Source organism: Bicyclus anynana, chromosome 25, assembly GCF_947172395.1.
Source record: "Bicyclus anynana chromosome 25, ilBicAnyn1.1, whole genome shotgun sequence".
Taxonomy (NCBI): Eukaryota; Metazoa; Arthropoda; class Insecta; order Lepidoptera; family Nymphalidae; genus Bicyclus; species Bicyclus anynana.
The window spans coordinates 10,439,037-10,463,591 of NC_069107.1; the positions used below are offsets into that span (position 1 = coordinate 10,439,037).

The following is a 24,555-nucleotide window of genomic DNA, read 5'->3' on the forward strand; positions in this document are numbered from 1 at the left end:
CTAAACAGGGTGCTGGGGAGTATTTTCCATAACTCTGGGGGTTATATTATTTACCAAAAATTAATTAAATGTTCAAGGAACATGTGTTCTAAAATTAATATTTTTGGGGTGAATAATGTGTCCCTTATACGCATCCTTATAATTATACTAGCCAAATTTTACGTAATTTAAAATGTAAGAATTGATAAAGGCGTGTATTACATGGATAGTCGGAATTATTTCAATTATGTACTTTGTATGAAAACATAAAAAGTTTTTATTTTTTAATTAAAAAAATATTAGTTATGCAGTTCGGCTCCTATAAGTGGACTCGTCAACACTTTGAAGTTATGGGAAATACCTTCGAGCACCCTGTATAACACTCGTTTTAAAATCGCATGACAGGCTTGCGTTTTACGAGAGGTTTTGTTTTAATTCATTTTGCATCATCTTTTCTGATACCCATGGTTAACTTGTTTGTCCAGTTTTTTTTTTTTAATTCTTTACAAATTAGCCCTTGACTACAATCTCACCTGATGGTAAGTGGTGATGCAGTCTAAGATGGAAGCGGGCTAACTTGTTAGGAGGAGGATGAAAATCCACTTTCGGTTTCTACACGGCATTGTACCGGAACGCTAAATCGCTTGGCGGTACGTCTTTGCCGGTAGGGTGGTAACTAGCCACGGCCGAGGCCTCCCACCAGCCAGACCCAGACAAATTAAGAAAATCTCAATCTGCCCAGCCGGGGATCGAACCCAGGACCTCCGTCTTGTATATCCACCGCGCATACCACTGCGCCACGGAGGCCGCCAAAGGCCGTCCAGTGGTTAGCCTACGTGTCTTCGGATGTTGAGTTTATGAGTTCGACTCCTGTGTCGAGCTATGTAATACTCTTCATTTCTTTCTTCTAAGAAATGGTGTCAAAACTCGTGTCTTGGAGAGCACGTTTACGCGGTCATTATCATTAACATCAGATAATGATCGTTGTACAAGTAAAACATCAGTCTAATGGTAGGCGTCCACTGATCCGCATCGTATGCATCGGACGCATCGCATCAAACGGATTTTAGTATTTTTTGTATAGAAAGTCATGCAAGTGCGTCCACAGATCCGCATTGCACGGATCGCACCGAATGGATTTTATCTACCGTAAAATAAAAATCCGTTTGATGCGATGCATGATGCGTATCAGGCTTAATTTTCGAGCACAGTCAGGTATTATTGTTATTAGATAATGGTGGTAGTTATTAGCAATAACTAAAAATACGAGGGTTCCAAACTGCTGAGAAGAGCCCACAACAAACTCAGTTTCAATCACGGTGAAATATCTTATTATCTTATTAAATTTAAGTAACTAATTTGCGCGTTTATTTGTAAAAGTAAAATAATAAATAAAAAATGAAAATACCTAAAATATTTAGCATTTTAGGTAATTTTATTCATCAAACGTCAAGACCACGGCGCCCCGCAGTGCTTTGTAACGAAAATTGATGGAAAATTGTTGCCGAATTATGTTAAAAAGCTATTTTATGATTACTTTTTACCAGAGTGCCGCAGTAGGATTATGTTTTCGAGTATGTACTGGCGGTTGCAAACTATGAACAAACTGTGGCCTCAATTTCATCCCCTTTTGGGGGGTGAGTTTTGGAAAATCCTTCATTAGCGGACGAGTTCGCATAATCTGCATGCCAATCCTAAGACCAATCCGTTCATAGATGTGAATCGTTTGTTGATAGATATTTTATGAAGCTCATTTTATATGATATGCCATTCTTATGAAGACTAAAAGTTTTGCTTTACCTTGTTGCCAAAAATTGCCTTTATCTTAAGGTTGAAAGTCAGCCAATGCACCTTAGATAGTAAATACGGTAGCCAATTTTATACTGTGGTAGCTTTCGAAATTAGCTAGTTTCAAGGCTACAGACCCTCACTTTCCAAGCATAAAGCGTACATGTTTGGGGGCGTCCGGACTGATTCACTCAGATCACGGTTACCCGAGTCTCATAGGAGACGCTCTTAGAGAGTCGTTCCGTCCTCTATCTTTATTTCAGCCTTCGGGTTTCATCAGACGATGCTTCTGCGCTCGCCCAAGCCCCGGTGTCGCCGTAGTCGTTCCACATGGAGCCATCGGCACTTACTCAACACGAAAAAAAAGCGTACATGTATTTGAAAAACACGGTTAAAGGAGAGGTCATAATTTGCCGTAGGTAGGTACTTACTTATGGTAGGAACATGGACTATTTTTCAGACTTTATAGAATGAGGGATGTCTGGTATCGCAGGCTCTGAGTCTATTGTAGAAACATGTAAAGGCAGGTAAGTAGGTATCCGTACCTACTGGTGCGATCGTAGCTGGTACGGGCGTATGATTCGCTATCGATCGGCGCGACGAAACCAATCAGCCTTCCATTAACGTCGGCTATTGGCTGTTAGCGAAAGAGTGCGGTCTATTGTCGCTGGGCCTTTACAATACCGAGTCTTTTATCATCATCATCATTATACCAAACTATTTTTAATCATTAAAAGATCAATAAACATTATCAGCATATTAAACCAACCCGCACTGGAGTAGCGGTATAGTTTTAAGCTCCTTAGACCGTCTCCTTTATGGAGGAAAACTTGCAGGCCAATTCACTTAATTTGTCGTGTGTTAGTTTTTATCATTGTTAGTTATTCTTAAAGCACGTGATTTCGTTTTCACTATTTATTTGAATAGTCAGTTAGCATTACAGTTGTTCACTAGTTTAAAAAGTAGGTGTGTATTCGACCCCTATGCACAGCTTAGGTTAGTTTATGTGACTTTTGACGGCCTCTGTGGCGCAGTTGTATGCGCGGTGGATTTACAAAACGGAGGTCCTGGGTTCGATCCCCGGCTGGGCAGATTGAGTTTTTCTTAGTTGGTCCAGGTCTGGCTGGTGGGAGGCTTCGGTCGTGGCTTGTTACCACCCTACCGGCAAAGACGTACCGCCAAGCGATTTAGCGTTCCGGTACGATGTGTAGAAACCGAAAGGAGTGTGGATTTTCATCCTCCTCCTAACAAGTTAGCCCGCTTCCATCTTAGACTGCATCATCACTTACTATCAGGTGAGGTTGTAGTCAAGGGCTAACTTGTAAAGAATTAAAAAAAAAAAGGATCACGTGATCCTGGGTTGGAGCTTTGGACCGAGCTGTGAAATACCAAGTTTTCTTTCCTAGAAATGTTGAGTACAAAACTTCAGTTGAGTAGTTGTTGGGTTACGCATGCAAGGCAAGGTTAAACCGACGGACGGACCCGGTCACTAACATTAACATCATAGTGATCAGATAATAATTTATTCATGATGAACTTCCGCAAAGTAACGTCTGCTTCTATCCAATATCATAGTGATAGTTACAAAGGCAAACATTGTCACCCTAAGACCGCTAACCCACATTGAAGAGCGATTGGTATAGGCTTTATATCTCCTCTCCTAACAATGATACCAATTTGATACGCTACAAGTAAACCATTTGATAAACTGAGATTTCATGGCAAAAGATCTAAAACAACAAATTGGGTACCTCTGTACGAGCGTGACACACTTTTGAAATAGAAATTCGAATTGAAATAAACGGTATAGAATATATGTCGAGTTTACTCAAAAGGCGGAATTAAAATGACATGTTTGTATATAATATTTATTCTCCTACACGTTTGATATACATACATGTTCCGTTTGTTTTGAATATTTAGATTTAATTGTACGTGAAATATGAGACCGTGCCAGCTGTGTCGGGAACTGGTTGTGAGTGTGTATACATTGGTATTGTGGATTTTGTTTATATATTCTTTTTTTATATACGGCTTTTGCTTCCTTTTTACATTATTTAATTTCACCTGTGCGTTGTCTGTGTGTATCAAGTCTTGCATGTTAGAGGCACATGTCTCGGTTGCCGATTGAGTTGAAATTTTGCAGGCCTGACTATGTACCTATGTCGTGTTACAATGCAATATTATGATGTAGCTGATCTGATGGTGGAACTTGAAGATGGCTATAGGAACTCTATAATTAGACGACACAAACCTATCGAGTTTGAGTTCGTATAATACGTCTCGACGAGTACTTTGTTCCTAGATAGTATGTATAATTAATACATAATAAATAATTATAAACAGCGATTGGAACACCATACTTGCAATTCACTGGCAGCTCAGCTCACTATACCAGACTATCTCAAACGTCTGAAAAGAAATAGAATCTTGGAGCTGGATATGTATAAAATCAGTTTAAACGAACTATGAATGTCTTACTCATCATCTTACCTAAAATCCATAAACCCAACAAAAACAAATGAAACCAAAAAAAACAAGATCAAAATAATATGCTGTGACAGAGATTTGTCTATGCTTTACAACGTTAAAGACCAGACTAACTTGAAAAAAATAGGTTCCATCTACGTTAGGTTAAGTACTTAGAAACAGCTATGAGGCTTTACCGTATCATTTCCTTGTAGTAAATGAACCAAATGCATTGTAAACTTTATCTCGACGATAAACTGCAAATGTAGGGCGCGATCCAGCTTGCACTGACGTAGCTTGTTTGACTGGTGCAACTCTTGACTCTTAATAGTGCAAGAGCCGGTAATCGTCAAACCTTCGTCATTTTATAGAAGCTGAATGTTTGACAGACCTTTCTTTTACTAAAGCAAACTAGGCTACTAGGCAACTAAAGCCAAGTCAAAAAATAGGTATTTATTCAATAAATTCGGCGTAAAGTTATTTTGAGTTGTCAATAAGTAAATTTCAATTTTATATTACTGTCGAGTTTGGATCATGATACTTGTAGGTAGGGAGTTAGCTGGTAAAAAGTAGATATCATCAAACTATTTAAAAATAGAATAGATTTGTCTGGAAAAGAGTTGCGACAAAGTCAAGTTTGTGGCGACTAATTCGACTAAACAATAGGTACTACTACGGAAATTATAAGAGAAATAACGACTATTAGTACTTGCACGATATAAGTTTTGAACCTTCTTGTCACTGCTATTTCCCAAAGCGATTCTGGTTTTTTACTTACTTACCGTACTTACCTATGTTATAAGGACATGGGCTGACAAACGTTTACTTGTGTTTAAAGCGTGGGCTGACGCTTGAAACTTTCACCTTTTATGAAATGACGAAGATTTAGTCATCACTGGCTCTTGCACTATAAAGTATTATCAGTGCGTTTGATCTACGCTTAGACGTAACTTGTCTGTGGTTGTTTGTTGTGTTGTCTATGATAACGAAATTGGCGGCCGCGTTGTGTAGACGTGTGTCATACGGTTCATTGTACTCTTCTATGATAACCAGACAGCTCATTTTATGAAGGTGCTCCTACCATAGTTAAGTGTGGGAGCCAATTATGGAGTCTGGACTGTGGTGGCTTTGGTAGAGAGCAAGTTTAAAGGGTCCAATCCCAGAAACCTTCAAGTACCTATATAGCTTTTTCAATATTTTTCTCAATATAATAGGAGAAAATTCATTAACCCAGTTGCCAGTCACTTAGTTTTGCGGAACCCCGTGACGGCCTCCGTGGCGCAGTGGTGTGCACGGTGGATATATAAGACGGAGGTCCTGGGTTCGATCCCCGGCTGGGCCTATTGAGATTTTCTTAATTGGTCCAGATCTGGCTGGTGGGAGGCTTTGGTCATGGCTAGTTACCACCCTACCGGCAAAGACGTACCGCCAAGCGATTTAGCGTTCCGGAACGATACCCTGTAGAAAGGAGTGTGGATTTTCATCCTCCTAACAATTTAGCCCGCTTCCATCTTAGATTGCATCATCACTTACCATCAGGTGAGATTGTAGTCAAGGGCTAACTTGTAAAGAATAAAAAAAACCCTTCGAAAAACACAAACTTTTCAAAGTGAACTTTAAGAATCTCTCGATAAGAAGCTATAGGTCTGGCGACTCGTGATATTGCTTGAATAATATTAAAAACACCCTCAAAACCTCTTGGCGCCTTGGACTGCTTTCTCCATATATACCTACAAGATAATTTAAAATCATTACGAACTCATTAACTCGTCAGCCTTGACTCACACAGTGTTACGGTCGACCGGTTATTGTAAGGACGATTTAAATACATTCCATATAACGTGGACTTCATTTTGAGCTAGCTTTTGCCCACAGCAGCATCATATTTAGTTTTACGCGTTTGTTTTTACCATTTATCTCATTGGCTAATGAACGTAGAGACTAAAATCGCTTGGCAAATTAAAAAAAATATCTTCTAATCTTTATTAAAAAAAAACGTGTATGTGTGAATACATGTGTGAAAAAAAATTGCAATTATCAAACACTAGCTGACGCCGCGCGGTCTAACCCGCGTGATTCCCATTCCCGTAGGAATACGGGGATAATATATAGCCTATAGCCTTTCTCGATAAATGGGCTATCTAACACTGAAAGTATATTTCAAATCGGACCAGTAGTTCCTGAGATTAGCGCGTTCAATCAAACAAACAAACTCTTCAGCTTTATAATATTAGTATAGAAGAGTTATTTAAATATTTGCACACTATTGTTTTGGGAACGCCGTCTATTTTGTTTTTAATTTGCCGGTCAGTCTCTACTTTCATTAGCCAAACTCTAGCACGCCAACACGTAGTGTAGTAGGGTTCAGGTTGTCATAACTAATCACTGCTAAGTACGAGTCTCCTCTCAAAATGAGAGGGGTTAGGCCAATAGTTCACCACCCTGGTCCAATGCGGATTAGCAGACTTCACACACGTAGGGTAGGAGCAGGGTAGGTCTTATATATCCTTTATCAATACTAATATTATAAAGAGGTAAAGTTTGTGGTATTGTAGGGGGTAATCTCTGGGTCTACTGAAATAATTTTGAAAAATCATTTACCAAGAGAGAGCCATGTTATTTGTGAGCGTCTAAGGTTATGATCCCCTTGCAAGTGTATGCTAGTAAATCAATAAATTAAAAACGTGATTAACTTCATATTATTTTTCTTTTATTCTATGACAAGTTAACCCGTGATTGCTAACACACCTGATTTTTTTTTATTATCTAGAAGTTAGCCCTTGACTACAATCTCACCTGATGGTAAGTGATGAGTTTTTATAAAATAAATGAATTTATCAATTTCATGAAATAATTACATTATGACATAAGCAAATTTAATCTATTCATTTTTATCATCAATTTATTTTTCATTTTCATATATCATTTTAAAGTTTTGTTCTGGAAATAGCAAAATTTTATTTATGGTTTATTATAATGAAAATTGTAATAAATATATGTTAAATTTAGGTTGTAATTTTCATTGTAAATTTTCACATCAAATATAATTATGTTATTAGGATAAATTATTGAAATTATTATTTTAATTGTAAAAATTTTGCATACTGTAATCAGTTGAATGTATAGGTGACTCAATAATTTTAAGACCAAAACATGTACCACATTCTAGCAAATAAATGATTTGATTTGATTTGATGCAATCTAAGATGGAAGCGGGCTAACTTGTTAGGAGTAGGATGAAATCCACACCCCTCTTTCGGTTTCTACATGACATCGTACTGGAACGCTAAATCGCTTGGCGGTACGTCTTAATCGGTAGGGTGATAGCTAGCCACGGCCGAAGCCTCCGACCAGCTATATGTAAGACTATGCAGTCTGTCTGATGTCTTATGTAAGACTATGCAGTCTAAGATGGAAGCGGGCTTACTTGGAAGGGGTGCAAGTTTAAAATCATTTAGTTTAAATTCATTATCGAACGCCGTTCCAATTGCAGGCAAAAGGATTAGCATCGAGCGCGGCGCAGAACAATCTAGAACTAGACACACGAACCAAGTTAATATTTATCTAGGCCAAATCGCTCGGCCATACAGCGTTCAATTTCCCAGACATTAGCGCATTCAATTTGCATTTAACTGAATTCTAAATTAAACGTTCTACGTAGTGCAAGTTAGTGCAACCTGTTTAGCTTTTCTAAAAACTTTATCGTCAGATACGATACAGTTACGGACGACATCAAGCTAGTCGCCGAGATTCGCTGGATGCAGGCGGCTCAAGATTGTGATGTTTGGAAGTCCCTACAAAAGGCCTTAGATGTTCTGCGGTGGACGTCCATCGGCTGATGCACTATTCGTACAAAATGGTGAATTCCTTCCTCAATCTAGGTTCGTAAAGACTAGGGTAGGCAGTGCGTTTTTGCATATATGAAGTGCACGCCACTGATAATGTTGATGAAAAATTTTACCATTATCAGCCTTTTTAACTGCTCTTTACAGGGCCAGGCTTTCTTATATGAGAGGGAATATGAAGCTTAGCACCCATCACGCTGCTCAAATCCTAGTTGACGCGCTTAACGTGATAATTAAATTCTATAACAGGCACTATCTAATGTTAATGATATTGATGGGACTGACGGCTTACCGTTAACGTTAACACCACGAAGTTACCATTTCTAGGCAAACATTTTTTGTAAGAATTAAAATCTCGATAACTCATAGCTTGCTCCAGGATTCTAACCAGGGCATGTAGCCAAGTAAAATTCAAAAATGTATGCGAATGACATTTGCTATCGACAGATCACGTGATCAAGTAGTCGATCGGATCGGTCATTCCCATACATTTTGCGTTAACGTTAGCGTTTGTAGAAAGGGAATCGACATGCCACTTGGCTACAGACCCACGACTTTGTGATCCAGAATTGTGACTACTGCAACTATTCTAAATAACGGAACGTGATGCTTCATAATAGGTATAAATTGTTCTGAACATGTAGTGTTAGTTCATCTGCGTAGAGATGTCGAGATGAAGCTGTACAAGCTATTCTCTGCGGGCCCCAGACGTCGGTGCATTCAATTTGCATTCAACTACGCAATTCTAAAATTAATACTAAACAGTTACATTTGCAAGCTAAGACTGGTAGTTCTAGAGAAGAATCTCTCCGGGCCAATTTAGATATTTGTCATTGTCAGCCTATTTTAACAGTTCGTTACAGAGCAAGGCCTCCTTTTTATACTCGTGTATAGAGGCAATATAGAGATGGATGTATGGTTTGACAAGAAAGGATGAGTTGAAAAATGAGGGGATATCTAACAGCTGTGCCAGAGAGGAAAGAGATGTAATAAGTTGTATGTTTTGATGCCGAGGGATGCAATTCATGTTACTAAATATATAGTACTTAAAGAATTAGGACAACCAGGATATAGAGAAATAGGAGGAGGATAAGAGAGAACCAAAGAAGAATTAGAGTGTGTGAATTAAGTTGACTTATAATCGAAGTGATTTCATTCACTAATATGTTGTATTATACAGTAAGCGTGAAATAAGAATAAGATGGAAGCGATTGGATGGACTTTCATCTTCATTTCATTAATTTATTTATGATAACTGAGTATTTAAATAAACTCTTGAGTTTATTATCGTCTCTTCTCACCAGAACCTGTCTACCAAACCTACATAGCAGTTTTTTTGCAACTTGTAGTTTCAAAAGTGCTTGTAAATTAAGCTGCCTGAAATAATCGAATTTTTAATTAATTTGAAGGACAATTGAATTATATCTTAGCCAGACAATAAAGCAGATCTTTCAGTTATAAGACAGCAATACACTAAACCAATGCATCAACCATGTCTTCAAAAACCACTTTGTTTTATTTTTATTTATGAAATTAGCCCTTGACTGCGATCTCACCTGATGTTAAGTGACGATGCACAATGGAAGTTGATTTACGTGGAAGACGTAAAAGTTAATCTATCCATACCTCTGACGGTTTCTATGTAGGTAGCATCATAATCTCAGAACTGGAACTGGAATCGGAACTTACAGCTTAGCTTGTAGGTAGTCTGTGGTTTACGGAGAAACTTCCTTAACTAACCGAGTACAGGCCGCTATTACCAAACTGAAGTTCGGAGAACTTAGAACAACAACCGCGGCCACTAAATCTTATCCTGCTGATAGACTTGAGCAATTCATTTGTAACAGAACATCGAGCATTCGCCGTTTTTATATTTGTCGAACTTAACAACGAGCCGAGCCAAGCATAGAACCATATATTGATACGATAATCTTGATTTGATTGATTGAATTCTAACGAACGCTCTATTCTTTCGTTTCCCAACCTGTGGTCCGCAGACCCCTGGGGGACTGCGAGTAATTGTATGCGGGTCCGCGGTGTCATCTCTGGACCAAACATAAATGCTAATATCTCGTAATCTTTCTTCTTCTCGTAATCTTACTTAAAGCGAGCAGATTTTTTTATTTTGATGAGAAACTTGCTTGCATATGTTTTTTATTTGGTTTACCTCTGCCTTTGCACACTATAATACACACACATAACACGGTGAAGTAATATTTTAATTGAACAACTTTATTCCACTCATGGACTTACTTGTGACAAGTTTGTGGCAGTTAGTACCGACGTCGCTCGGACTATGATTGGGACACTGTTTATTTTATTAAGGGGGTCCGTGAAAACAGTGCTTGATTTCCTAGGGGTCCGCGGCTGAAAAAGGTTGGGAAACGCTGTTCTATTCGATGCTCTTCAAAGATATTCTTCTTATAGATGTCAGACAGATCCTGCAGAGCAACAGGGGTGCGGGGAGGAACCTCGCAGAGCGGCGGGGCGCGGAACGACGATAGAAGCTTGGCTCGGCAAAAAGCTCCTAGGAAATCTGCTCGCCAGAACGCTCGATAGAATGCTCCCTAAAATGTTCTCGTATTTTTCTGTGATGTAACATTTGCACGAATGCTCATTACAAGTGAATGCTCAAGTGTATCAGCACCTTTAGATTAAACAGTTATTCAATTGTTGACTTGACAACTAATTGATTTGTTTTTGTTACAGGTATTGATGTTCAATCGAGGATTATCAAAACCGCCACTCGTACCAACAAATCAAACAAGAAATCAGCTTTATGTCAATTGCCTCTATGGTTCAGTGGTTGGTCTATGTAGCTTCGGACCATGGAGGTTCTAGGTCAGAGTATGTAATATAGAACTTTTCTTACGGAAAATTTTCGGTCAGGAGTTGCGAAATTTAAAGTATGACTCTCGGGCCTCGGAGAGATCGTTAAGTCGTTAACAGCGCGATGGGGTCTAAGGGTTCGTTTACACAAGCAGGCGACGGCGTCTCCGACTGCAGTCGACTCTCAGCGGCAGTCAACGGGCGGTCGTCCATAGCAGTCGACTTCCGTTGGCTGCCGCCGAGACGTCGCCGACTGCAGTTGTTGGTAGCAGTTGCCGCTTGTGTAAATGAACACTAAGCCATATCCCCTCTCCTATACGATTATCATATTAAAGCCATTTGTTTTAATATAACCAATATTCTTCTCCATAAAACCAATGCTATGGGATGTTACGGAGATAGTCCAGCGACCGGGTATTGAACTCTAAACCTTCCGGATTAAAGTCCGCTCTGATAGCCCATTAAATTGAAAATACAAAAAACATAATACTACAAAAAACCGGTCTCAGTTTTTAAAATTGTAATGTTTAGCTTCAACAATGATTCCGAAGTATAAATACTCGACCAGGTGCGGCGTTGACTCACAACATCACATATTTATACGTCGGTTATTTTTGTTTCACCTCGGGTACATATATAGGGTAGCGCTTGCAATCACGCTTAATGGTAAGTGATGATGCAGCCAATTGTGGAACGAGTTCGTCTAGAAGATGTCTATACAATTGATTTTGAATAACCGACATTGTAAGCGTAAAAAAAACTTTAAGCGAATTACTCGCATTGCAATGATATGGTAAGTTATAACAATTTTTAAAGTTTATGTATTGTAGCCGGTTTTTTTTGCCTAATCGTAGGAAAATTTTGTCGGAAAAGACTGTGTTAGGTTAGGACCATTCCTAACACTGGACTATTGTAGGACCCATGTTCGACAATAGTTCAGGTGCCGGGGTTCGGATCGAACCGCCACCTCTCGGTAATGAGTCCAGCCCCTTTACCACTGTGTGGCAGCGGCGAAGAGTCCATACAGGCTTATTCCCGCCGGGTTACCTTTTGTATGCAATGATGTTAAATACTGTTAGATGTGTTACTAGGTCATGAAAAATGAGGCGCTCAACAGAGGAAATTTCCACATCTCAATGTTAGTTGTGGTCAACAAGGAACATATATTTAAACAAATAATACCTAAATATCGTCTAGAATGTCGAGTTGTGTGTAAAAACTATAATTATATACATAAATAAATAATGGAATAGGCTACTTGCCTCTTTTGTAAACTGAATTATGGAAGTATTATAAGCTTTATTTTATTTTGTCCCGTCAATAATAACCAGTAAAAAATTTTATAACAGCGTGATTGGCGTTTGCAGGGATGTGATATATCACGTCACCGCAAGCGCCAATCACAAACCGATGCCTTGTAGCGAATGACGTCACAGTTTATGATTGGCGTTTACTATGAAAAAAATACTTCTTCGTCCACGTGAAACTCAATGTAAACTTTCAACTACCTCTACCCTACCCCTACCCTACCCTAGTTTTGTACAGCAGGCGAGTACCTAGCCTATTATAGACAAAGTTGTGCATGTGTGCGTTCAGTTTTGTAGCCTATTAATTTGGATCACTTTTTGTGGTGATCGAGTTTTTCTCACGCGGTATGAATTTCCCTTTCTCTGCGACGGCTTGCCTTCGTCAAAATTATATCCTTCGCCACTGCTGTGTGGTCTAATCAATAGATCACACGTCTCAAGTAAAACATTTATCTTGCTTCCACAGTGACATAGAAAATGGAACTGTCTCTATTTCAGTCTCCACAAACCTATATCTCCCTCTCAACTTCCATTCACCTCGCCCGATCACACTTTTCGTAACACTCGTGTTACGCATTCACCAGCTTAACCCCAATTCAAACGTAAAGAAGTTTTTGTAACTTGTATTTTTTTTTCATAAATGCATGTGATGCTTTACCTGAATTCTCTTCCGCTCTGGAAAGCCAAATTTTCGGTATACCCTTAATTAAGTTTCCTTATGTACCTCGTTAATTCCGACATATTCGCCCTACAGCGCGGGCTTATGCTAATCCCGCCGCTTTACCCCGGCGTTATGGTAATCCTAACGTGGTTAAAATTAACTTTTAAACTTGTTTTAACGCAAGTTTCGGCGCGGCACTGAGCCGCTACCACTACGTAATGGGAACGCCGCCTGTATAACAAGCTAATGGCTTATCAAAACCTGGTTAGGAGATTTTCATTTCCACACCGTATAATGTGGTTGGAAAAGTCTACAATATGCAGGGTTGTTAATTTTAATTAATAATTATATACCGACCGGGGTTTCACCAGGGACGTGCATAAGGCTGTAGATCAGGATATACACTAGTAAGGCAATGTAACCAAACTAGGAAAATGTGTATTGTTTAAGTATTACCAAATCATTTGTTAGGGTATGCAGTGCTTTGATGCATGTACGAAGTGCACGCCACTGGGCTTCACCCTCGTAATTCGCGTTTCATAATTTTTTTTAATTATAAAATGAAAAATGAGTTCTATAATTAAATAGAACTCACTTATCATCGTCAACTCCACCAACTAATAAACTTCATATAAAAAAGCAATGGTCTAGACTCTAGAGCACAAATGTGAACCTAGTATCTGTCTGCAGTACATTTTGTAGACTGAGGGTCTCTGTTGACCACCTTAAGGCGATATAGCTATTTTGAATTAATATAGTACATTATAGTACGTTGTCCTGCGTTTTAAAAATTAACAAGTCTGTAAATCTAAAGGCTCGGTAGTGGCTAACTATCTTCCTATCTAAAATGTACGAGTAGGTACTTCCATGGGCACCGGTACGATGCTGTGTAGATACTTGTTCACGACCTTTACACGCCCAGGGCGTATACATAGTATACTGTATCTCGTGATCACTTAACATCAAATGATATAACAGTCAAGAGTTAGGTAATAAAAGGAAATCTTCGTAGTTTCAATATCCAACAAGAACCTAAATCTTCATGAAAAATTAATATGATTTGTTCATTTCTCGCTTCTAATTATATGCTAATTTATTTATTTAGTTATGAAGAAGCTCCGCTCAGAAGTGGGATTTAATTATAACTCTTATTAGAACGCGGAGGTTATGCACTTAACAAGTTAACAAAAATTTGTTAGCAAGAGCTAACTTTGCACTCTTGTTTTGTTTTTCATTTCCCTCAGATGTTAGAGTTTTCTTTTATGATTTGTTTATATGCTGCAGGCATAATTGAGCTTTTCTTTCGTCTATGAAGGGGCCACAGAACATAGACAACCCTAAAGCTAACGCTCAAGGTGTCAGTAGTGTAGTATATAGTCTGGAAGTTAGTGGTGTTACAAGCCCGAACCTCCTTAATGTGGCACAAAATAGCTCTATAAGATATACTTCTCATTAAAAAAAATGAGAGCCTGAACAGTACTTGCGGACTGTTTCGATTTTTTTGATGAGAAGTATATTTCACGTCGGCTATTTAACAGTATTTTTTTTTAACTTTAAATACATGTTTACTGCAAATTATACTCACAAGAGACGCCCGCGATACTCCTGCGCTCGCCCAAACCGCTCGGTGACGCCGCTGAGATGCCTTCAAGGAGCCTACAGCACTAAAAAATATATACTATAATTCAGCTCTAAGACTTAAAAAAAGCTGGATATAAACTTACACTGAATTGAATTTCCCACTGGATTTCCGTTTTTTCTCTCCAGTATAAACTCGAAAGTAAATACACCAGAAGTCTAATTTACTAGTATTTTTTAAGAAAATGTTAATTATCCATATTGTATAATATTTACCGCGGGCCAACATCACCGCGGCATCGCGAGCACGGCTTCAATTTGTATTATGAGGCTTGAATGCAAAACAAACAGTATTTTAACAATGTTTATTGAGAGACAGAATCTTCCTATTTGTTCAATTCTGTTTAAAAGGATGAAAATATTGTGCTTATTCCTGTTCAAACATAATAATATTAATATTTCTTGTATAAGTATGCGATGATTTTCCACTTATTATCAGATGACCATCTGCTTCACCATCATCATCATGTCAGTTGATGGAAATCCACTGCAGGACATAGGCCTTTTGTAGGAACTTCCAAACATCACGATCCTGAGCCGCCTGCATCCAGCGAATCCCTGCGACTCGCTTGATGTCGTCAGTTCACCTGGTGAGGGGTCGACCAGCACTGCGCTTTCTAGTGCGGGGTTGTCATTCCAAGATCTGCTTGTTAACTTATAATTTAAATAACAAATTACAGATATGACGTCACCATGGCAAGACATTTGCTAGGGACAGTTTGTATGCTACTCCATGAAACCTACTTCTAAGTTGATTGAACTGTTAAAGGTTTTTGTTTTAACGATTATTTTACCTTAAGACTTAATTCTAATTTGTGCTTTATAAATTGTAATATTTGAAACACAACATACCGTATCTTTGCAACATTACCGCGAAGGGTACAGAAACCTACTCGTTACGTAAACGCGAAAATAATACCCCCAAACTATTACAAAGCGTTCAAAATTCCCAAGTTTCGCAATATCGCCTTTCGGGGCAAAGTAACCATTCTTCCCCGGAATGATTTCCACGATCAATCGTGCGCGTAATTGCCGGAATAACTTTATAATTACACGCCATTCCGTATTCATACCCGCGTCGGTGTGGAGGCCCAGGCCTCGGGTACGAGTTATCGTAAAATAATTGCCTTTTATCCCGAGGTTTTGGGGAAAAACGCGACGGACGAGGTTTTAATAAATGGGGATATTCCCGTCGACGTTCCGACGTTCGGCTAGGTGACGTGTTAAATCCTACGTAACCGACATGACAAGCAGAAAAAAAATTTAAGCAGAACATCGTAATTAAATTGATGTAATGTCTCAATGAGCCGCTGGATGCAGGCGGGACAAGATCGTTTGGAAGACTTTAAAATGGCCTTATGTCCCAGTAATGATGCTGAATATTCCAGCCACAAAACCAATTACCTATTTGCAGAAAATGTACTTTTCTGGATGTGTAGTGCCGTAGGCTCCTTAATTGGACCTCAGCGGCGTCACCGCGGGTTGTGGCTGAGCGCAAAAGCATCGCTTGATGGGGCCCGAAGGCAAAAATTACGTAGATAAGGGCTTAATACAGATACATGTGATGTTAACACGCAGTGGAAAGTATCCACTACATGAGACAAAGACACGTAAATCCAACACAACCCAGTGTTGGATTTAAGTAACCTGCGTGTCTTTGAGCGAACTTCAACGAGCTCGGCTGGGCTGGTTGAAGTTATTCAACGTGGAGGAATAGCAGTTTTATCTAGCACAGAAGATATAAGAAACATTCCAACCAATACATCAATACATATTGATAAAATTGAAGTGCTTATAGCTATTTACACGATAATAAAACATAACCAAGCTTTTTATATTTTTGTCTGTCTTTCTGTATGCTAATGGCTCTGGAATGGTTGAGTCGATTTTAACGGGACTTTCACTGGAAGATAGATCCTTATCTATCTTCCAGTGAAAGTCCGTATTCGTGAAATTCTGTTGCTGTAACCTTCTACAGTAACAGAATTTCACGAATATAAATGTAAGAATGAGCCAAGTTAAATATACAAAGTTTTGAGTGGTCGTTGTCAGGAAGATTGTTGCTGAAATCTAACAAATGCTAATTTCCAAAGCGCTTGCTTTGATAAATATTAAATGCACTATAATCCTTAATGATAATGTTCATATTTACACAGCGTTTGTACTTCGGTCTGGTTGTTTTAGGAGACAGGCACTGATCTGTATTGTGCTTTAACCCCTTCAGACGCGAATCAATTATACAAAATGAAAAAATATATATTATTCTGTAATGTGGTTTAAAAATGTGTTACCTACAGTCAGCTTGTTTTTCTTAACTTAAGATTAAAAGGGTTCTCGTTCTCTCGTTCTAATTGAATTTCTATAAATAAGTAAGAAAAGCAAAGTACTTACAGTGTTAATTTCAAAGTTTTCCTAAGGATTATCCGCCCGATTGGCCTCGAAAATGATTTCTAAAATAAATAGCTATTACCTTCCGACCTGGAGCTAGTTTACGTAACGCGCGGGTTTAAAAGCTTAAACTGTGGAATAATACAGCTCCAGTATCGAGAGCTTTATTGGATTTTAAAACCCGTTTACAATAAAAACAAAAGAAGTTATATAAAACATAAGCCAACCAAATCAATACGTGAAAACCACTAGAAAGACAGACTGGATTGCGAAAGTCAATCAAATCAATCAATCAATCAATATAAATTGTTCTACTCAGAAATAGCAACTACTACTAAAACCTTAAAGGTACTAGCAATGTATAAGTAGTATCCCGAAACTGCACGAGATGACGAAATAAAATATACAATTAAAAAAAACTGAAAATGTTTGTTTGTTGGATTTTGCATCTTTTTAAATACTTCGACGGAAATTATGTATTTCGTTTTAAATAAACTGTTTATTTTTTTTAACTTTGCAGTTGCTTTTGAGCGTATAGCAATGCTTTCCGTATTTCATAACGGTCATTCATCACGGCTTCATTATTATTTTAAAAATTTCAATTACCTACATTATACTCAAAAGTATTATTAGTTGTAATTACTTTAGCTTCGTCATACAATCTATTATGTAATCCGTTCGTATTTGGTGTAGCTTTTACATTTACTTTAAGGGGAAAGGATAACATTAGCTTATATCTAGGTGAAGACATCACAGCTGAACCAGCTAAACTATCGCCAAGTATAAGGTTTCACACTTCTGCAGAGACGGATTTAAATCAGAGCTATCACGCTACTTCAGTGTGGAAGTCGCGGGGCTCTTGTGTAAATCAGGTTTCTCAAATAGACGTGCTTTCAATACTCTTCTACTAACTTGTAAAGCTGTTAGGATTATTGTTAATGTATGGTTTTCCCTCTAAATATTTGCATGTCACTTCGCTCCACAAAAACCTTTAGCGAGGATTAACATTTTTTAATTAAGGTTCAAAGACATTCCAAATATTTTATGTGCTCTGGTGGCAACATTTGCTAGCAGATGTTCCACATAACATGTGCTCACGGGTCGCAAACAAGTCGGTTCAAGTTAGTATTGGACACTTGGCAGCCTCCCAGGTTAGAGTGCCGATATCACTGCAAAGTGTACTAGATTTTAAGCCAACTCGTTATCAGATGGCATTTAATACGTTCGGAACCCTAAAAATGGCGGATGGTTTGGCATTAACGGTAACCTGCAATCTATAACGCAAGTAGGCTTAAGCATAACGTATTTGTTAATAATTACGACTAAACTGATTGAATGATCAAATCAAACAAGTGTTTCTCCAAAACTTGAAGCTTCTTGAAGTAAGTAAGTAGTAGTTGAAATATCTCTTTTATGATTAAGTAAACTTACTTTTTTGATATGAATGTAATTTTTTTATTTATTTATTTCAAACTTACACCATCATTACAGGTTACCCCCAATTGTGTAATATGACGGTCGTAGTACAAAATTTAATATCAACTCGTGATCGCTATCGTATCAATTCGAGACGTCATTCTTTGTATAAAACTCCTTACTGCATCCTAAGATCTGAATCGTAATGTAATAGCCTCGCTTCGGGACAATCTCTCGGTCCGAGACTATGCCAAAACATATTTGTTTAAAATTAGGCGATACTTAACAATAACTTGTGTTTGTGTAGCATTTTTAACAAAGGAGGGTGTGAATGTTCTCGTGAACGCAGTAACGTAGATTATGGGTGTTATCTTGTTTACAATAAATAGAGCATCATTTCGAATTTTACGATCGTCACGGGATCTTAGGTACCGCGCTCGGCTGTTACCTAATTTACGACACAGTTTAATGTCGATCTTTGTCGGCCGTGTAATCGAGTTTAAACTTCGTAGCCGTTGTTTGTTGCATTTGTTTTCAATTCCGCTCCAGTAAATTGTTAATCGGCTTTACACAGAGGACGTTTTGTTTAGTTTCCTTTGTGAATTTGTTGCGCTGTTTTGTTGTGTTTGAGCGCTCGTTGCAGTGTCCACTTTAATCAACTAGTTCAGCGTTTTCATAATTATCACGTTTCTCTATGTAAACATGTTTAGAATTATCACCAAATTGTGTTTATTTAAGCTAATTAACCGAATGTACTCATTTTCATTTTATGTGAACTGCCAATCAGATTCCGCAAATTGGACAACATTTGGGAATTTCTAAATTGACTTCGTGCTAATTAGGGACTCAGAAACTAACAACCGATTTACCTGGTAAAATTTACAATGTCACAACATAAGGGTGTGCATCACTGGGAATCAGGAAATGACGAAGGGATCATCGTACTCGTAACTATATTATTATATATTTAAACAAAGAAGATTAATCAAAGACCTTTAATCAAATTTATATTACTTAATTGAAAAAGACTGATTTCCTAATGTTCTTCAGAATCGATATTTTCGAGAGAAATGGGCGAGATTGAAATGATTATAAAACTTAAAACCACAGATGCATGATTTCTAAACACTATAGTTTAAAATCAGGATTTCACATCAATTCAGCCGTTTTTTTACATAATCTTACAGTTAACACTTTGGAAATAGCACATATAGAATTTCAAATCACAAGCGCTGCAAAAATCCTAAATTGAGCAAAAAAGAATGAGAAGCTCCTTTGTTTCCAACTGGAAATAAAAGACTAGTGAAATTTATTGTCTCGTCCCGCAATTATACATTTTCTTTCCTGTTTTGTCTACTCTATCTGGAGAGTTTCGCAAGGGAAATTATTTGGGAGCTTTTGTTGGGTCCCATTTGCGAAAAAACGTCGCTTTATTTAGAGATCTTTGTTGTGCTATACGTAACGTACGATTTTCAAGGGAAGCGAACAATAGTTTGAGTAGTTACTCAAAAATCGCATAAGCCTCATTTGGATCTTTTAGGGATTCGGTTCCGTATCTCAAAAAACTGTTGTCTGTCTGTCTTGCCTGTCTTTCATATAAGAAGAGGCTTTGTAAATGTTAAAATAAGTTTATTGTAATTAGTTCCTATTACTTCAAGGTCCTTTTTGAGTTGCTTTACCCATACCCAATGACTTGCAACTTGAATTACAGGAATTCCCGTTGTTGAAGGGTTATGTTTTGTTAGTTTCTCATATATTTAGGTATATTGAACGTTTGTGTGCAAAAGTTAATTAAAATGTTTGTTTGTATTTTGTCTCTTCTGTGAGTTGTAACTGTATATATAAATTTTATCGGGTAACAAATTGTTCCCAGGCGTAGGCCTACATAATAAATTACTAATCTATTTTATGTTCGGTTCCATAAATTTAATGGGGGCAACGTTTATAACTGTTTCGCTAACAAAGATAGACGTTTTAGCTAAGTGCTTATTTGCATAGTCGTTGACTCTTTTATTACTCGTTTTTAAAATGAAAAATCTGGATTTATTTTACAAAAACTGAATTAAATCTAAATAATCACCAATTACACAGACTATCTTTTAATTCTGCAACAGTGATTGCCTTAGACAAGCAAAATTACTTCTTAATGCTAGGAACCTTAAGGTATGAAGTCGCGGGTATCAGCTAGGTGAATTTATTTGAATGGTTTTACTTACAATTTTTAATAAGGCATCTGTGATTAGTGTCTTTAAAATAAAAATTATGGAATTAATACTTCTGGTTAGTTTAGTTGAGATAAACCAAATGGAGCAACTAACAGCCCCTACTCGTTGCTCTAGTTAGTTGTTGAAGTAGATACTACTGGAGGCGCGCTCTCACGTTCAATCATTTGTCATCTCGATAATGGCGGATATCGGGCGCAGGTTAAATTGTCCGAGTTTGTCGAGTTTATTCGAGTTTATCCGAGTTATTCAAACGATTGTGCCGGGGCTTTGGATTTACAACGGAGCGACTGTGATATGGAAAGGTTTGCTCTACTTTACCCAACTAGAATATTCCTTTTAAAATATTTTCAAGGAACCATTGGAGCGTATTTTTGTGGCTTTCGTTTTATTCAAGTTGAAGTCGATTAAAATATTTTGCGTCGTCCGTGGCGTAGTTTCTTTTTGCCTTAATTTATGATTGAAGTGGCAATCGTTAAGAGTTTATGGGTTTTGATCGGGTACTCATAAATCTATCTGATTCTTCTGATCTAGCTGAGCTTTGGATTACCAGGTTCTTGGTTCGAGGCCTGGGTGGAGCTGTGAAGTTTCTGTCTTCCAAGAAATTCTTGGTAGAATTCTTATTATATTTCATACAACCAACTTTGTTCAGGCACCTAGAATTAAATTCATTCTTAGAAATAGATTAATAAAACTCGTTTATTATACATACCTACTTCATACATACATGCACGAAACCTTGATTGAGCAGGTGAGCAATGAACTGAATTTAAAATTTGCGACTGTACTTATATGTGTTGTCAGACAATCAATAGACGAGTGCAAACGAACTATGATTTCATTCACATCCATGTTAGATTAATTATCCAATTACTTTTAGTCACGAGAGGATGTCTTTATCGGTCATTTACCTCGCCATGTTAGGAGATTTTAGATCTACGAACAACGTAGAATTATTGTGGTAAGGTAGTCGCGGTTTTATAGAACTTAATTCTTTTGAATTTCTTGTCCTCATCTTAATAGAGATATCTTCATGCCAGTCACATGGTAGCCGTAGTAAGAAGTACACTGGGATGCGATTCCACTATTTTATACATACTCGTCAATGAAATATTCGCCTCTATCAAGTGTTATTCTGAAATTTATTTGTAAGGGATGCCAACAATGAAATTTTGTCACAGCGCTGTACAGAATGCAGGGCTGTTATTACAGCGAAAGACGGCTAATCAGAAGTAATCATAGTGATCAAAAGTAAGTAATCTCAATTTATTGTCACTATTTCCATTACGCAGTTTTACGAGAAATTATCTCGTAAATAACAAATCCTAGATAAAGATAACTCATCGTATTGTCCATGAATAGTACTTGTTATGATGCTATTTATCTCAGGTTTTCATTTATCTTGCTTTTTATTTGGTTTTACTTATTTATAATTTGTCTCCTTGCGTAAGAGCTCGCCCGGAAAAATGTTATGCTTTTTGTCCGGCTTTTCAGTTTGAAGGATACAATTGCCGTGAGAATTAACATTTACGTCAGGTTCATGAGCTTAGCGGGGAATTTATTTAAACGTCAAATTGTTTTGAAACGGTGCTTCAATTTTCAATCCATAAGAGATTAGTCTTAACATCAAAAGAGCGTCAGCTGGCGTCCATTCATTCGGTTCCAACCGTCGTGGTCATAATACCTACCGATTCTAAGCTATTGAGCTATCCCAGCTTCGTCCCAACTTATTCAATTCCACTTGTGCTTTAGCTATTTAACTTAGAAGTAACTAAACGCTTAGACCGCCATCCCGTACTGGACGACAATACATTACAAATACTCACTGAAATAGCGTTGTAGTCTGCAGGCAATCAATTTCAAGCTATTGTGTATGCTGAAACAACGTAGCACTATCTCCCAATGATAAACAAACAAATTGATATATCTCTATTATTCGCTCAGTTAGTTTAACTAGTTTTAACCGGAATTTTCCGGAGCGATACGGTTGAAACTGGTTCGATCTGCTATTATTTTGAGCCATTATGTGACTTAGTGCCTCTGTAATAAGATCTAAGCATATTATCCAGTGTATTCAGAGCTGTCATTGTATAATCAGTAGCTGCTGTTGGAGTTCTACTTACGCTTGCTGACTGGGAATCCGTGTCGATAGTTCAGTAGTTGATATAGAGATAATCCGGAGTTGATACAATGCAGATTAACATGTTGATTAGGTTTTAATTAACTTGATAATTTCCATATCACGCATCATCATCATCATTATCTGCATTTAACTTTGTGATGTTTTGTTGTTGTTACTAATTTGTCCCGCAGATTATGTTGTTATCAATTTGGGAAAATCGGGAAGTAACTAATAAAAAACAACATTTACAATGATAGTAATCAATCTGTCTTAATTTTGGATTTATTTATCTTTTATTACTGGTCTGTCTAATATCATTGTTAATCTTAAATTTAAAAAAAAATATTGATGACTAGTTATTGCCAATGGTTTCGCGCCCGTTTTCCTATAGTTCAAGTATAATTTTTTTTTCTGAATCTGAATTTCCGTTTGTTCGTATAAGTATCCCAAGTCCACAACCGAAATGAACAGTGACCAAAATTCTATAGAAAAAACAACACTCCTGAAGGTTAAAGTAATTCTAAATATATACCTTCAAATCAATCACTTTATTCATTTCATTATCTTGTTATAAGTAAATTTTATTCTCAATATTAATATTTTCTACATCTTCGAAATTATGTTTTGTACTTAAAAGTTTATTATCCACCCACGTTAATGTATAAGCACTTCTACTTGTGTTAAAAAGAAAATTTAACTTAAAAATATCATGTTCGTCAATAAGTATAAAAACGTTTTCCAATGAAATTATTTTACATTGTTTTACCTAACAATTCTTATTGATAGTTCCATAGGTTTCCATAGGTGTGTTTTTTTTTCAGTTTCAATCAACCAAATTTCTCTAACTTATGTAATACATAAAATTAATTTACGCAGTATTATTTTTATAAAGAAAATATTCTTTGAAAACTTATAAGTGATTTTTAACGACTGAAATACTGTTAGGTATATATGTATTTACCTAGTATAGTTGCAATTACATAAATATTATAATCCTAAAATAATTTCCAAAACTGTGAAACTATTAATGATAATCCCTGGCAAAAAAATAATAGTATTGGCAATGATGTGTATTATTAGATTTAAGAGTATTAATTAAGCTGATAAGGTAACTTCTAGTATGACCCTTAGTCCTGTCTGTCACAAATATATTTCTTAAATATCCTTACACACTCGTATAAGTATAGAAGGCCACACGGATGCGCTCGCCGGGGACATGACGCGACAGCAACAGCCGAACAGACGTATCCTGCATTTTAATTGTTATTAGTATTATACACGAGCGGACAATATACTTCATTCGCACATGATCAAATATGACCAGAAAAAATGTTACGAATATACAATACCACGTTATAAGAGAGCCTGTATTTAATAAAATTACCAAATATTTTAATGCGGTAGGTAAATGAGAAATAGCGGAACACAGAAAACGATTTTTTTTAATTTCATATCATCTAAGTACTCGTAACATAACATATACCATGTTATGTTTGCTCTAAACTTTGGAATTATCCACCTCTTTCGGGGTTTTCAGGTAGATTTAATTTTTATCAGTTAACTTTGGAGCAATATGCAGAATTTCTTTCAACAAGAACGTATGAAAGTTTAAGTATGAAAAACAGGCTTTCACGGCTTTATTTTGCCATGATTTGCTACATTCATCATTTTGTCCGATTCATCACATACTTATACATACAAAAGATTGAGCAGTGTAGTCATGAATAAATGTTTTGTTCTTGGGGACAAGGGCTATGAGAAGGTTCAAAGACATACCCAATCGCCATACTTGAAATACGCATCAAACCAGACACTATTACGCTTGTACATGTTGTAAGGCACCCATGGTGTAAGCTTCTTCAGTAACATGGTGTTGCTTCTAAACGGCATA

General features: G+C 37.2%; 1 protein-coding gene across 1 annotated transcript in view; it reads left to right on the forward strand.

Moving 5' to 3' along the window:
* Positions 1-24,555, forward strand: part of LOC112047003 (calsyntenin-1) — a 192,820-nt gene that overhangs the window by 35,698 nt on the left and 132,567 nt on the right. The gene's annotated exons all lie outside the window — the stretch shown is intronic.